The 16,820-nt window shown below is 33.9% G+C and overlaps 1 protein-coding gene across 18 annotated transcripts in view; it reads left to right on the forward strand.

Moving 5' to 3' along the window:
• LOC141388636 (uncharacterized) overlaps nucleotides 1–16,820 on the forward strand; it is a 100,104-nt gene that overhangs the window by 53,850 nt on the left and 29,434 nt on the right. For 7 of the 18 annotated variants that reach the window (XM_073958689.1, XM_073958712.1, XM_073958692.1 and 4 more), the window contains one exon: nucleotides 12,588–12,651. The exons of 3 other annotated variants lie outside the window; for them this stretch is intronic. The gene's annotated coding sequence lies outside the window, so the exon portion shown is untranslated. Of the gene's footprint in view, nucleotides 1–3,433; nucleotides 10,127–12,587; nucleotides 12,656–16,820 lie in introns of those variants that run through there. 8 more of the 18 variants (XM_073958706.1, XM_073958691.1, XM_073958708.1 and 5 more) reach the window with 5 other exon arrangements.

Consider the following 16,820-nt stretch of genomic DNA (forward strand, 5'->3'; position numbering starts at 1 on the left):
TATTTCAAACTCTCGCTTTTTCATTTCTGTGTTTTTACTGCTCAAATGCCATTTCCCCTTCACTACTTTTTACCCGATACGTCTCTCTACGCTGGGAAATTTGGAAGTCACACAAGCTACTTTCTGCATTATCAGTACGCTGAAAAATTATGGGTTTTTTCTTAAAATTTTTTCAAGCCAAAATTACTTTACTCATCAGTACTGGGTGCGGTGGCACAAAGCGCGTGTCCGTCTACAGAACAGAGAGTTCTGTGTTCAACGCTCACCATCGGCAAACATTTTTTTGTTAGCAAAATTACGAAGAGTTGGTGGTACACATGTAAGCGTGGCACAGTGTGTAGTATGTTTGGCTACAAATCTGAAGTTCGCGTGTTCAAATTCAGCACAGAGCAAATTAAAAATGCGGAGTGTGTTGAAATTGAACACAATCTCGCCTCAACTGTTCTAATAATAGAACATACATATGTTTTTTGCTTATTTTTCGACTTCTAGTGCCCATAGAACAACTAGATATTCATTGCGACACACAGAGGGGAAACATAGGCCTAAAGTTGCTCAAAACTCAAAATATGAAAATCGTTTTTTATGAAAAAAAATTTTGATGAACGGCAACCAGACTCTTTTCTACATTTGCTATAACCATCCTCGACTTTGTAAGATTAACCAATCCAATGCAGCAGTCGATTGAACTCAGTCATACTGAAAACAAAAAGTAAATTTTCGAAAACTAAGAAATTAGGTGAACATTAAAATGACATTATTTTCGCGAAAATTTATATATTTCAAGATTTATTGTTTTTGTACAGTCTCCGAACAAGATTAGCATTTAAAATTTTCAGATTGATTTTACATCTTTGCTCTTTAATAATGGTGATACATATCTTCTTTATGAACATTTTTTATGATAATTTTTAAGATTACTACAATTTCAATAGTGAAAAAGTCTATTTCCCCGTCGTTTCCCGATCATAGTTTCTTCTAATGTTTTATGCGCTTGAGTCTCAAATATCAGATTCAATCATAAAAAGTTGCGCATATTTGCGCCATTCCGAAAAAATCTAATTTTTCTCAACTAAAATATGAAATACAGTTGAACCTCGATTATCCGGGAACCTCCATTATCCGTGATAGAAAAGAAATATTGGACTTTTTCCATTTCCTATATTTTTCGTTATAAACGTTATTAGCCGGGAGTAAAAACACACTTTCCAATTAATTTGATTAAGCAAACAAAAGGAAAACAAACGAAAACTGGAAATTTTCCCGTATTACACAATTTGTGCATTATTTATGCTATCACAAAAACCATTGGACAAAGTCAATTCAGATGAATCTTATGATAATATTTGGTATCTTTCTAAAATTTGGCGGATTACCATAGCAAATTTAATAAAAATTGCAGATGTTGATATTATTGTACAATATTATGCCGTTTTTACTTAAAAATATGTTCAAATACTTCATAAAAGCATTGCCTCCATTATCCGGGAAAATCGATTATCCGTAATGCCTCCGGTCCCGACCATCACGGATAATCGAGGTCCGACTGTATTTTTATATGGAATTGCAAGGTTTACTCACATTAAATTTTGTTCCGCCGTATAACCGGGGCTCTTATTTATCAGACTAAACCAACACCTATCAAATATGTTTGCATTATTCAGAAACATTCACGGCTTTTCTCATGTGAATTGAGAAAAATTTAATTTAAGTAAGTTTGAAAAAATAAAATTTGGAATGAAATATATGCATATGGGACTATATATACATCTGTACCGATTTGTTTGAAAAGTGGCTCAATGTTTTTTTAGGCTAGTTCAGGTTGCATGTGTCAAATTTCAGCGATTTTGGTGCATTTTTATCTCACATCAGGTGCGAATATATGTGGAAGCTGCATCCAAATCTGGACCGATTTTCATTATTTTCTCTAGGATTAATCCTTGTACAGAAGATATGCTTTGTGCAAAATTTTATATCAATCCGACTATAAATGAGCTTTCTAGGGCTTTTGATCAAATTTTAACACAAATTTCCCCTCTGTGCGACATGCCATTGTTAAAATAATTGGTTAGTAAGTTGATTTGGAAGTAGTTACAACTACCAACAATTGCTATAAAAACCCGGTATTTGGTAATGTTTTTTTCTGAGTTGTTTCCAAAACAAATAATGTATAACGTTGGCCCTGATGAATAATACTGGCTAATAGTTGTTATCGTAGACTGAATGAGAAATTAAACCAGTAAGGAAAGATCAAATTCGGGCGGGATCGACTATATGATACCCTACACCACCACGATTTGATGTGGCGACATTTGCGTCGCGTTTTTCAAATCAAAATGTGCCCAATAGTGTGTTTGGTGCATCAAATACATGAAATCGGCCAATATATATATATATATATATATATATATATATATATATATATATATATATATATATATATATATATATATATATATATATATATATATATATATATATATATGGGGAATTCCAAGTGAAATCGGACAGTTCGGAGAAAAGTAATTTTTGATTTCAATTGTTTTTGGTTCAATTAATGCTCCTAGCCAACAGAACATTTTAGTATATTTTAAAATTTTTTTTTGACCAACGGTACAGAGATATCGCCTATTGAAATTATCACATTTTTAAAGAACTATGTCCAAATAAATACTCATAACTTCTTTAATATTGGTCCAAATGGGACCATCTTTTTTTGAATTGTTTGTTTTTTCATCAGCTATCGAAAGAAATACTTAAAAGAGAAATGCACAGTGGGCTTCAATGCAATTTTCGGGATTTAATATTCAAAATCAATATTTAAATATGATTGTACCCTTCGATTTTTTCAAAAAAATTATATGTTAAACTACGTTCAATTACAAAAATTTTAAGTTCTAAATCGTAATGGGACTCGAATAAATACTATTTTTTTCGAATTTTTTAAAATTTGTCAATACAATTTTTCCTTTATACCTTTGTCTAAAATGTATTATTTTATTAAAAAAATTAAAAGTTTCATTTATAAATATTTGTTTTGATTTTATATTTATGAATTTATCTCAAACATCTTAAAAACTGCGTCATTTTTCGATTTTGAAAATGCATCAGCGAAAATTCCATTAAAGCCCACTGTGCATTTTTTTTTTCTATTTTTTATGATAAATATATAACATATAATGATAAATATGTACTCTTAGCTTCAAAAATACAGGAAATACAAATTTTGGACAAAGGTATAAAGGAAAAATTGTATTGACAAATTTTAAAAAATTCGAAAAAAATAGTATTTATTCGAATCCCATTACGATTTAAAACTTAAAATTTTTGTAATTGAACGTAGTTTAACATATAATTTTTTTGAAAAAATCGAAGGGTACAATCATATTTAAAAATTGATTTTAAATATTAAATCCCGAAAATTGCATTGAAGCCCACTGTGCATTTCTCTTTTAAGTATTTCTTTCGATAGCTGATGAAAAAACAAACAATTCAAAAAAAAGATGGTCCCATTTGGACCAATATTAAAGAAGTTATGAGTATTTATTTGGACATAGTTCTTTAAAAATGTGATAATTTCAATAGGCGATATCTCTGTACCGTTGGTCAAAAAAAAATTTTAAAATATACTAAAATGTTCTGTTGGCTAGGAGCATTAATTGAACCAAAAACAATTGAAATCAAAAATTACTTTTCTCCGAACTGTCCGATTTCACTTGGAATTCCCCATATATATATGTGAGCTATTCCAATAACATTTGAAAAATTTATGTCTAGTCCGAATCCGGTGGCATTTTCCAAATTGCATCAAAATTGGACAGAATTTGCGTGTTTAGTGCACCGAATACATGAAATCAGACGAATATATATACGGGAGCTATATCCGACTCAGAATCGATTTCCATATAATTTGACAAATTTATTTCTATTCGAAATACAGTGACAATTTTCCAAACTTCATTAAAATCGTAGCGTGATTGGTGTATCAAATATCTCAAATCGGCTATATCCACATCTGAAACGATTCTCACCAAAAATAATATCGTTCTTTCAAAATGATCCTCCCCAATTTTCAGCTGAATCAGACAATAAACGCGGCCTGTACATTGCAAACGGACAAACGGACGGACATAAATCGACACCCTTAAAGGACCCATGGGTCTATCCTGTTTCCTTTTGCATGTTACATATAAATGCACAAACACATAATATCTCTTATCACAAACCCTTGCTCGGTAAATTTTGGCTAAGTTAATATATTCGACAATTGTGGTTATACGAGGGTTACGACCTTCGTTTTTTGGTGAGTGTCAGCCACGATTGAATTAATTTAACTAGTTTTTCATAGTGCTACAGGAATGTCCTTTATCGACATAATAATTGTTCCACAAACATCCCAGATGGGACAAGGGAGACTTCTTTCATATCAATGAGTGCACCCCGATTCATACTAGCTCAATGATGTGGGAATGGCGTGTCCTAAGACACCACTAGTAGAGAAGTTTTACAAGGCTGAAATACTCTGGAAATGTCGCCAACTTCACTGAGGGGTATTTGGCCACCGTTGAAAATTTGATGCGGCCTGGCCTGGGATGGGAATATATGTTAGAAATATGTTTGGATCCAAACAAATTTTTGTTTGGGACTGTTTGCAAACAAACATAATACGTACGGGTCCAAACAAATACATATATGTTTGCAACATTTTGTAAGATATCTCCTTAGGGAGAAATGTAAGTCCTGGGCTTTGCCATATTAAAGGCACGCTGATTATATCTTAAATCCCCTATAAATGCTATTAACATTTTGCTGCGGAATCGGAAAGAAAAAAAACTTGGCGAATGTGTCATTCTCATTAGTCCAGAAAATGCCATATAAATGCACTTTGATCTCAAATGTGAATTCTTTGGCCAAAAGTCAATTTTTTGACATTCCTCTTTTGAGTTTTTTCTTCGCAATATGAAAGTAAACACTCCAAAACAACAAAAACAAAGATTGTTTATTCCTAATTTGCATTTACCGTTAGACGAGAAGGAGTCACAATAGAGATTTGTTTACTGTGTTATTAATCGAGTTAAGTGCGCAGTATTTTGTGAAAATTTGTGAGTTATAAAATCGCAATAAGTAAAAATGTAAAGGTAAAACTTAAATATGGAGAAGAAAGACGAATGTAAATAGATTAATTTTCCAAAAAGAACAGAAGAAAAATTCAGTCTAAGAACAAAGTTATCAACATATTTCTGGAACACTCTTAAATTCTTACATTTTGTTTCAATGGTAAAATTGTTCTGGACCGAAATAATTTTGATCGCTAGTGGTCGATGTTAGAAAAAAATCAAAAATACTTTGATGTGTATACTTTAATAAAAAATTCATTTCAAGGTGCGATTCGTTGCGATAAATGATGCACAATTTTTTCAGGCTACATCAAATTCCGAAATATTTCATATTCAGCTGGTACAAATTTAATTCTAAGAAACACGACTTTGAACCGATTTTCCTGAAAACTTGGTATTTTTATTTTGAGAGTCCAGAGAATATTTCAACCAAAAAATGTCGACATAGGACCATGTTGGGGTATAGCCCCCATATAAGGGTACCCCCAATTTAAGATAATTTGACAATTTTAGCCATATTTTTCAGCCGATTTAGCTGTAATTTTGCATTTTGATTTCTTAGAAGATATGAACCCCTCGCACCAAAAATTATAAATATAGGTCGAAGTTTTAGTTTAGACCCCATACAATGGGGTCACCCTTTTTAATATACTTCAACGTTTTTTTTTTTGGAAATTCAGGGTGAAAATAATTCTGAATTAACATTTTGCGACAGTAATTATAAATAAAACTAAATATCAATACAAAAAGGACGTACAAATAGTTTTGGCCAGAAAAATTGGATTTCAGACCAGTGAAATGGGATGACTAAGTTAATATATTATACATTCTTCAGTAGAGGATATAGGTATATACAAATACGTACGCATTGTACTTGCATAATTCATTCGTACTTTTGTGCAGACTTTGAACGTCAACAATTGAAGTAATAGATGACAGTCTTCAGCGACGCTTTCAACCTTTATTTAAATCAATTGATGTATGTATGTTGTTGACGAAGACAGTCAGTCAGTTCGAGAATCTTTGTTATCCAAGACAACATTTCTCTACAGTTACCTACTCTGTGTATGTATGTTATGTTAGTTTCATATTTTTTGCCCTTGTTGCTATTAGACACGGTCCATTGGAGATGTTGCAAACGCAAAGTTACATGTTCCAAGGGGATCCCAGTCACGTGTCGATGTCATACGATATATCAATCAATTCACATAAAGCAGAGTATTCATTCGAAATGCACCGGTATGGCATATAAAGACTGACTAGCATACGAGTATGTACATATGTATTTACATTTGTTGATTCATGCAAACATCCTATGTATGTGTAAAAATTGTTGTTTCAATCAATTAAGGCCTGAGTAGAAATTTCAGTGTCTTGATAATCATTGCATATCGTGTTTCATGTAACAAATACACAACTGGGTGAGGTTTTCAATATATGCAAATTAATTTTTTTAAAAAATTACTTATGCCAGACTGGCAAGTATGTAACTGTTGGATACTTTATGTATGCTTAAATGTAGTCTACGACAATTTGAACGTATGTTGATTTATTTATATAGGAGATGCCTGCATAAATAGCAAAAATGACAAAAGTTCACTTAATCCAAAAAAGATTAACTCTGTGGTTTTCATACATGAGGACATACATAAGACTAAAGACCAAAAATTTCAAGAGAACGAAAACATTATTATTTTTTGTAATATGTGCTGCATGTCGATGATTTTGTTTTTTTTTTTCTTACATATTTATAGAGCACGCCAAAACCAATCGTTATAAAAAATTTTTCAATTTCAAAATTTTAAATAACAATAAAAAAACTCCATATTGCATACTACCTTCTAAAATAATGAAATATGGAATTTTTTAGAATTTATTTTAAAAGGTTCCACTTAAATCTTTATAGTCAGTTTGATTTTTTTTGGGCATGTGGATTAGTCCGTTTTGGAGCCGAGCGTCTCAATTGTGGACAGCAAAGAAACCAAACTAATATGTATTTTATGGGGAAGGGTATAAAAGTTCGGCCCGGTCGAATTTAACACTTTTTTACTTGTTTATACATGCACAGTGGTGTAGGGTAGTATCCGACACCATCACAAGTAAAGGCTGTTCATCTTCCCTATGAGCATAGGAAATGTTGTAGGTTGTCATATAATCGGCCCCACCCGACTTTGATTCTTTTCTTACTTTTTTTCATTTTACACCCACTACCATAGTATGGAGGTTATATTAAGTTAGTTTTCCGTTTTGTGCAGCAATGAAATGATCGTATAAAGTATACTCGTATATGTATATTCTTGACCAGGGTAACATTTAACGGTACAGCACGATTTCAGGTATTTTGACGCTTTAAGCAACATTTTTACACTGAATTAGCTCTAATTTGGCATTAAAGGCTTGAAGTGATCTAAAATTTAGCTTTATTTTCAGACTGAATTATCTACCACTTCGAAGTTAAAACCCCTTCTTCAACTAAAGGTGTGGACATACATAGATCAACGGTGAACACGAAGAGAGAATTTGTATGGTGAATCGTACGAAAGAGTAAAGGCTACTGCTCATCTTGTTCATCTATGACATAGATCCACTTTTTGTTATAGCTCTCATATACGGTATGCCCGATTTCAGGTATTTTTATGTTTTTCACCACATTTTCACACCGAATTAGCTATAATTTGGCATTTGAGTTTCGAAGTGGTCAGGAAATTTGTCCACCCTATATAATTGTTCCGTCTTATTTCAATTACACCAATACCTCGATTAGATTTTTTTTCGATTTGCTCTACTGAATCGATTGGCTTTATTAAAAACTAATATTTGTGGCTTTGAATTTTGTGAAGAGATTATTCAAAACATGTGTAGACATGTGTTTTGATTTGCTTTGTTTCGATTTGCGTTGGAACCAATTATTAACGCAAATCGAGGAATGCGTGTATTATGAAGATATTAGCAACATTTTTAGACCAATCTAGTTATTATTTGGCATTTTGACTTCGAAGTTGACAGAAAACTTCTCCATTAAAAATTGTTGACATAGGTCTATGTCTTGGAATAGCCTCCATAAGGCGGTACCGCCAGATTTTAGATATTTTGACGTTCTCCATTTCATTTGGGTTCTCCACCAAAAATTGCAAACATAGGTTTTGGTATATGCCCATAAAACGGTACCATCGATTATTTGTTCTTTTGTTTTATCTACAATCCGAATTTGGAAAAATTAGGTATTTGGGTTTATCAGTTTTCCACTTACTTTCGGTACAAGCTTTCGTAAATGTAAATATGTTATCTGTGATATTCCTTCGTACCATAGGTTTTTATGTAAATATGTAATTCCCCCCGCTAAGATAAAATAAATGTTTAGTTTCGCTGATATTTTACTTGTGTTGTTGACAAAGATGTAAATGATAAAAATTATGGTCGGAGTGCTCTGTGATTTTACGTCACACACTTTAACGAGGTTGGTATGATCGCTATCAAAAACGAAAATAAAAAGATTTAATTCTTAGAAATGAAAAACTGTGTGCTTTCATATTGTTTTCTAATAGAAAATCAGTAGGAAAAGACCAAAGTCGGGCGGGGCCGACTATGTAATACCCTACACCAGTCGAAATATGTAAAAATGGAATAATTAATATACATCCCAATACGCAAATTGGAGCCATATTTGGGGAAAATCGTTAAAATACCTAAAATCGGGAGGTACCGTTATATGGGGGCTACAAAAAACCATGGACCTATCTTAACAATTTTAAGTGGCGAAATTTCGTGGCCACTGGGAACCACATATGTAAAATTTCAGCTAGTTCAAGCAAAAAAAGTGGCTAAGATCCCTAAAATACCTTAAATCGGGAGGTATCGTTATATGGGGACTATACCGAACCGTGGACCTATCTTGACAATTTTTAGTGGATCAATTTCGCGGCCATTGAGAACCTCAAATGTAAAATTTCAGCTAGTTTGGGCAAAAAATGTGGCTAAGATCCATAAAATACCTTAAATCGGGAGGTATCGTTATATGGGGACTATACCGAACCGTGGACCTATCTTGACAATTTTTAGTGGAGCAATTTCGCGGCCATTGGGAACCTCAATTGTAAAATTTCAGCTGGTTTGGGCAACAAATGCGGCTAAGATCTTTAAAATACCTTAAATCGGGAGGTACCGTTATATGGGGGCTGTACCAAAACTTGGACCGATATAGCCCATCTTCGAACTTGATCTTCCGACGGCTAAAAAATGGTATTCCCCAATTTTCAGCGAAATCGGTCAACAAATGCGACCTGTATGTTGCGAACGGACCGACGGACGGACATGCATAAATCGACTCAGAAAGTGATTCTATGTATATCCCTAGAAGGAACTATGGGTCTATCTCGCTTCCTTTTGTATGTTACATACAAATGCACTAACACATAATACCCCTTACCACATAGTGGTGTAGGGTCATGGCAGAAATACCAGGTAGTGGTGTCACACCAGCTGATCGAATATGAAAAGTCAAATCCCTTTATAAAAAATTAATTTTTGTTGTAATTTCTCCAACAACATAAAGGAAGTTTTGACATAACATATTCAAAATTTTACGATGCCACTACCTGGGTAATTGTGCCATGTGTAGGGTATAAAAATAAATATTACCTGTGTTGGTATTGTTTGGGATGTAAGTATATTAATATCGATTGCTTATCATTCTGCACTGCAATATCTGTTGAGTTTTACATACTTATGCCAATAAATAACAGGCAAACTAAAATTAACCTACATACATATATGTATGTAGTACCTGTTTGTCTGTAACACAACAATTGTTCATTGTTCTTTATAGTCAATAAACTCTGACGATGATTTAGTTCGACTGCAGTTTTCTCTCTGGCAACAACATTTCCTATCACTTTAGCGTCCCGGTATTTGAATATCGACATCGTAAGAGAAGAGGAAGAAGAACATGTTAAATTAAATCGAATGTGAATGGAATCTAAACAACAATTGATATGATATACATAATGTAGGTATGTACTTATATACGAATGAGTGTGAAAAGAACGTATCAATAATACGCCTGTCAAATAAGTGCATTACGAACTCATTTTAAATGTAACTTTCAAAGGGCGTATCGATTCAAATACAATAATAGACATTGCATTTAGTGCAAATGAATTACAAAATGTGTAATTATTATTTAATCTGTTTGTCTGAATAACATTTCATAGCTGAATGGGTAAGGTAAGGGTGACAGCTTTTGTGAAGGTTACAGTTGTTGAACTTTTTAAACTAGTGTATGTGGGAAGGAAATTATAAGGAATTAAAAGTTTGTAACACACCAAAATAATGATTGGAGAACCTTACCGAAAGAACTGAGTTAAACTGTGGAAATGTAGGCGACGGTGTGTCTGTATATCTTAACCTTGTAAGTCGCTAGTTTGAGCGAATAAATTAATACAAATGATGTCAAAATTGTTGGTCACCATGACTGTTTGGTCGCACGGCCTGGACGCCAGTAGATGTGAATAGTACAGGCCGATTTCTATTCTGTTGCCAATAGCAAAGATTCTAGAGGCACTACTCTTCCCTACGATGAGAAGTTAGAATCTTTGCTACTGGCGACAGAAAGAAAATCGGTCTGTATGATGTACCTCTGCTCGTTTTTGGTACAATATGGGTGGCTAACAATGGATTGTGGACACTTGTTAAATACTCAACACCGGGTTCATCCAGTTGCTTAAGCATAACCATTGATATTCCATGTGGGCCGAACGCTTTGGATGATTTTGGGTTTCGGATGACATTTGCAACATCGCACATAGCATATTGTGATGGTACCTCCTCGGCTGAAAGGGCTCTTCTTATACGGCGCCCTCCAAAAGCAAACTAATATTGGGCATATAACGTGGGGCACAGCTATTCATCGGCGGTTTGTACACATTAAGCAGCTCTACCATGGCAGTACCACACTTTAAAGCAGAAATCGGCACACAACAACAACAATTTCAGCAAAACACTGTTGTTAGTGCATGGTTTTTCAATTAGTGAGAGGAGAGAGAAGCTCTCTTTGCTTGCTCGCGAGTAAAGGGCTGCGGAATGTTGCTTTAATGCTACCCCCATATATTCCATGTTAGGGTGACATGAGTCAAGCTCAAGCTAGATAAGTCTGTACTGGACGACTGGTGTATTAGGAAGACAAGTTCTTTCCCTACTCTTCTTGTGCGAACTTCCTTAAAAAGTTTCGACCGTCGGAACGCTGGCGACAGTGAGATTTGTTTCCTGATGGCGTCCACAATTTCGCTGACCTTATTGCGAAGATCGTTAGAATTGAACTGCAGGCATGATGCATTTTCGGGGCGCTGAATAACTTGTGGTGAAAGATGCTGTGTTTGCTGTTGTTGTTGGGGGACTGCGGGGATGTCTCGTAATCCGGCGACAATGAAGTAGGACACTCTCTGGAAGACTTTCTGACGCAACAACATAACTCCTATAACAGTAATCCTGGGGAAGTGCACCCATACCCTACATCCATTATATCTCACCGATACTTGCATGTGGTGAATGTGGATTTGGCAACGGAACAAGTCCAAGGACCAGGGTTCATCTCTATTCCGACACGAACCGACAAAGCTCGAAACAGGCAGTGCAGTTTTTTAGGTTATAGTTCTTGAAGTAAATAATATATCGCTAATTTACTCAAAGAGTGGCATAACTCAACAAATACGTTTTCTGAGTTAGCAATTTCTATTTGTGTAAAATTTTCATACTGATATCTCTAAAACTCGTCGAGTTACAGCTTATTTACTACAAGTTTCGCATAATTCAACACAAAAGTTGTTTGAGTTTGTGAAGCACTAAAACACTTCAAATCATGCTTGATCTTGCACAGAATTAGCACTGATATCTGGCTAGCTGCTTGCAAAATATGGTCCAAGTAGTTATTTTAGTTTTTGTGCAACAATATGTTTAAGGGTGGGAGTCAAATTTCATTCGCCAACTTAAAACGCGTTTTCCTCGAAAGTGGATTTTTTGAAATGTGTCACTCTTTGAGTAAATTTCGAAAATGTGAGTTTAATAATTTTAGTTAAGTAAGCTATAAGTATAGGACGGAAGGATTCTTAGTGTACCTAAAATGTCCATACCGTGCTAAAAGTGTTATCAACGGTCAATTTTTATACAATTTCAGAAACAAAAACCAAGAATATGTCTCCACATTCTGCATTTTCCATTTAATTTAGTATTTACCGATTTACCAGATATTTACCTACTCACTGTCCATCTCTAATTGTAGGCAGTTGTCACTAGTTACTAATCAAAAACACATTACTTATACATGAGGGATACCATAGGAAGAAAGAATATTCTAGTGAGATAACAATGAACCTATGTACGCAGTCGTTATTTAATAATAATATATGGTTATTGGTTCTCTTAAAATTTTTTCCTAAAAAAAAGTTATTCAAGTATCTTTATTTTCCCTCATTTCAGATGTAACTGACCCGTAATATTTGTTCTCAGGATATTTGTGATTAGTGTGAGATAATCTGTATATGTGAGTATGTACCACTTTTAATAACACTGTGATACAAAAGTGGACAAAATTTTTTTGCAGGATTTCTGATGCACAAATTCGGTTTTGTGGGAGTCCATAGAAGACGAAAATACCTTTGGTTACTTTGGGTCACTTCGGGTTTTGATTTTATAACGGTAAATGTAGTGAAAAATGGGCTTTCTTGGATTTTCAAATTTAAACGGACATTACTTCTTTTTTCCACAACCGATTTGCACACACTGTTTTGCATTATAAAGGGGAGAGTAATGCCTTTCGAACAAGCCATAGATTTTTAAAATCGGGTAACAAATGACTAAGTAATAGTGGTTTAAGTGTAACAAAAACGCATTAAAAAAAATTAAAATGTATTTCCTTGTGCTCTAGGCTGCATAAACGACACCTAACAGTACAATTATTTACAGTTATCAAGTAGGAAATTTAGTTGGCTTTCCAAAATGGGAAAAACCAACGAAATCGGTTGAAAAATAAATGCGTTATGGCATTTTTTGTGTTTCAACTTTTTGGTTTTTTTCATATTTTTCTTTATAAAAGATGGGTACCTTAGCATGTGTGATTCTAATTGTGATTATCCTGCTTAACAATTACGGACAAGGTATCATTGCTTTATAAAGGAAAATATGAAAAAAAACCAAAAAGTTAAAACACAAAAAATGCCATAACGCATTAATTTTTCAACGGATTTTGTTGGTTTTTCCCATTTTGGAAAGCCAACTAAATTTTCTACTTGCTAACTGTAAATAATTGTACTGTTAGGTGTCATTTACGCAGCCGAGAGCACAAGGAAAAACATGTTACTGTTTTTTAATGCATTTTTGTCACACTTAAGCCACTATTACTTAGCCATTTGTTAACCGATTTTAAAAATCTATGGCTTGTTCGAAAGGAATTACTCTCCCCTTTATAATGAAGAACAGTGTATGCAAATCGGTTGTGGAAAAAGGAAGTAATGTCCGTTTAAATTTGAAAATCCAAGAAAGCCCATTTTTCACTACATTTACCGTTATAAAATCAAAACCCGAAGTGACCCAAAGAAACCAAAAGTATTTTCGTCTTCTATGGACTCCCACAAAACCGAATTTATGCATTAGAACCCCTGCAAATTTTCACTGTAGCACAGTGTAATCAGAACCATATGTCATAAATTAAACTTCTGGAAACAATTGATGTTTATTTTATTAGCGTTATCAACTGATAGAAATTTCTTTTTATCAATTCATTGTGAGAGAGGCAATTAATTTAAGATTTTTTTATTAAAGAACAATATTAGAAAAAATAGCTTTGCAAGCGTATTGGGATATGAAATCCATACATATTATTTGTTGCGAGTATATTTCTAGATACTGCAAACCAAAAACAGTTATTACCAAGTAATGACTTAATTCAGTAAACAAGCCAAAAAAGCTAAAAAACATAAGTTCTATATTTGAGGTGAATTTACTTCCAATTGCAACACATCACATTTTTATTATGATCTCTGCTGATTTTGAACATACGAGCTTCTGATTGGTAGCCAAACACACTACGCACTGTGCCATGAGTACTAACATTGGTGGTTGTTTAAACAAATGCATGTACATTAAAATCTCTTTGTAATTCTGCTAACAAAGGCTCCCGTGCCAACTAGAGTTGTTTAGTTCCGGAACGAACTAGTTCCGAGGAACTACTCCGGACAAGGAACTATTGGAACTATATCCATCGTTATTTTTGTTTCCTTCGTTTCAACGAATCATTGTTTGGTAGATTAACTGATATAAAAATAAATAAATTGGAGCGATTCGTTTATTGAACAATGTGGCAGCATCTGAATAATAAACGAAACGAATGAGAAAGATAGAAGTGAGTGTGGAATTGAAGGAAGGAGAATGCAAGGAACTATATGAACTAAAGGAACTATGTGAACACAAGAACATAGTTCCTTTAGTTCATATAGTTCCTTGCATTCTCCTTCCTTCAATTTCACACTCACTTCTATCTTTCTCGTTCGTTTCGTTTATTATTCAGATGCTGCCACATTGTTCAATAAACTTAAATCACAATCGCTGCAATTTATTTATTTTTATGTAAGTTAATCTACCAAAAAATGAAAACAAAAAGAACGATGGAAGAGAAAGATTCGTTGAAACGAAGGGAACAAAAATAACGATGAAAGATAAAGTTTCATTGAACTATTTGGAACGGAAAGGAACTAGAAAGATCGATCCGCTCCGTTGAGTGTCATGACTAAATTTATATCGTTGTAATCAGAGTCGCAAGGAGTATGTGCGATAGCCTCCTCAAATTCTCCGCGACCTTGACATAAACTGTACTTTCTCCATATGTTCCGATTTGTATAGACGTTGTTTTATAAAAAAACCCTGTAATTTCATTAATAGTATTTACAACTTAAGCAAAAATGTCTTGAATTTGTAAATCTAGCTTTTAAATATACCAAAAAGTTTCAAATAGACCAAAAATCTAGAAGTGAATCTCTGGTACCAATGTCTCCATATAACCCTTGATGAACTATTGACTTACTACATCCAAAGTCTCTATTGACACACTACCTCCAATGTCTATTGACTCACTACCTCCAATGTCTATACTTCCAATGTCAACACTTGGTCCCTCAGAAACTACTGACATGCTAGTTCCAATGTCACTAATGACTTTCGAATGACACGTTCATACTGTCTATAGGAAATTACATGAGTTGTCAACAGTTTGTCAGTAGTACTATTGATAATGTCAGTAGTAAGTCAGTATAGATTTTCTATTGACGTTTCCTACAGGGAAGTTAATATCATTATCTCTAATTGGAATTTTTCCACGAGTTACCGACAAAAATCGGTAAAATTAAAATGCTTACACTTTAGGTAATTAAGGATATAGTGGTCCAAACCTCTAAGTTATACGGTGACCAACTGAAATGACTGGTGGGCGCGATATTTTTGAGCTATATCGGTCCATTCATTTAAGTACCTCCTCTGCAACACTTTTGAGCATCAACCCAAATTAATTTCTTGTCAGCAAGTTCAACGTCCAAAATGGGCCACAAAATCTGAAACCCTTCTAAATACGTAATTATTGGAAAAAAGGATTATGGTTGCGTAGCCTGTATTCGAGTCGATAGGGATGTACCCTCAATTCACCATGGCTGAGGGTACTTCTCTGTCGGCAAGCCGACTGATTCTTTTTTGAAGGTTTTATTATTTTTAAAGTAAGCTCGCTTAATCTCATATTTGTTGTTTTCAAATTGTTTGAATATTTCTGTTGAATTCGCATTTAAACAAACTTATCGGTCAGATTTATTCTTGAGCTCGAGTCGTCATAAAATTGGGGAAGAGTTCTTTGCTTCAATGCAAAGAACTTAGAGAACTGATGAGTCCAAGTGGCGTTGAACGAAACTAGTATTCTCTGCCTTTCCCTAAAGTAAATCAATTTTAACTACACCCCACTTAAAAACTTGTTGTTTTTAAATTTGAAAACAACAAATATGAGATTAAGCGAGCTTTCTTTAAAAATAATAAGTAAACACATACCTCAACAAAACTGCTAAAGTGAATCTAAAAGTTGATGGCTTTATATATGTATATAAATACCTATTTCGCCTGGCTTAATAAACCTAGGGTTCTGTTAAACCTATAATAATATTCATGAGAATATGGTCTAGAAGTTTTTTTGTGTGGCTAGCGATATTCTTATTGTCACCTTGTTTTCGTCGGCATTGATGCCCCCATTTTCTTTTGTTCTTATAATTATCAACATACATATGTAAGTTAAGGACTCTCGTCCTTGTAAATTAAAAAAATAAAAAACACACCGTCAACAGACGGTAATAATTGACACTAAAAGATATTTTCTGATTTTACACTAGTTTATTTCAATTAAAATTATTTAACACTATTTCACTAATTTAAGTAGATTATGTTTAAATGGAACACTATCACGATTCACTCCCGAACTCCAACTGAACTCTGCCTTGTGCTGTTCTTGGCTTCAAGCCTCCAGTTGTTGGCAGCGATGCCGTAATTATGCTGCCAAATATGTTTCCCATAAATGCAATATGTTGACGGTGCGACTCGTGTTGAGGTTGAGTGTCTGTGGGAAGGTATCATATTCCAAATTCGCAATATATTGAAAGTGCTGAATGCAGGTTCAGTGTCCATGAG

This window comes from Musca autumnalis, unplaced genomic scaffold (assembly GCF_047663935.1).
Source record: "Musca autumnalis isolate F117 unplaced genomic scaffold, ASM4766393v1 scaffold_1, whole genome shotgun sequence".
NCBI classification, from domain to species: domain Eukaryota; kingdom Metazoa; phylum Arthropoda; class Insecta; order Diptera; family Muscidae; genus Musca; species Musca autumnalis.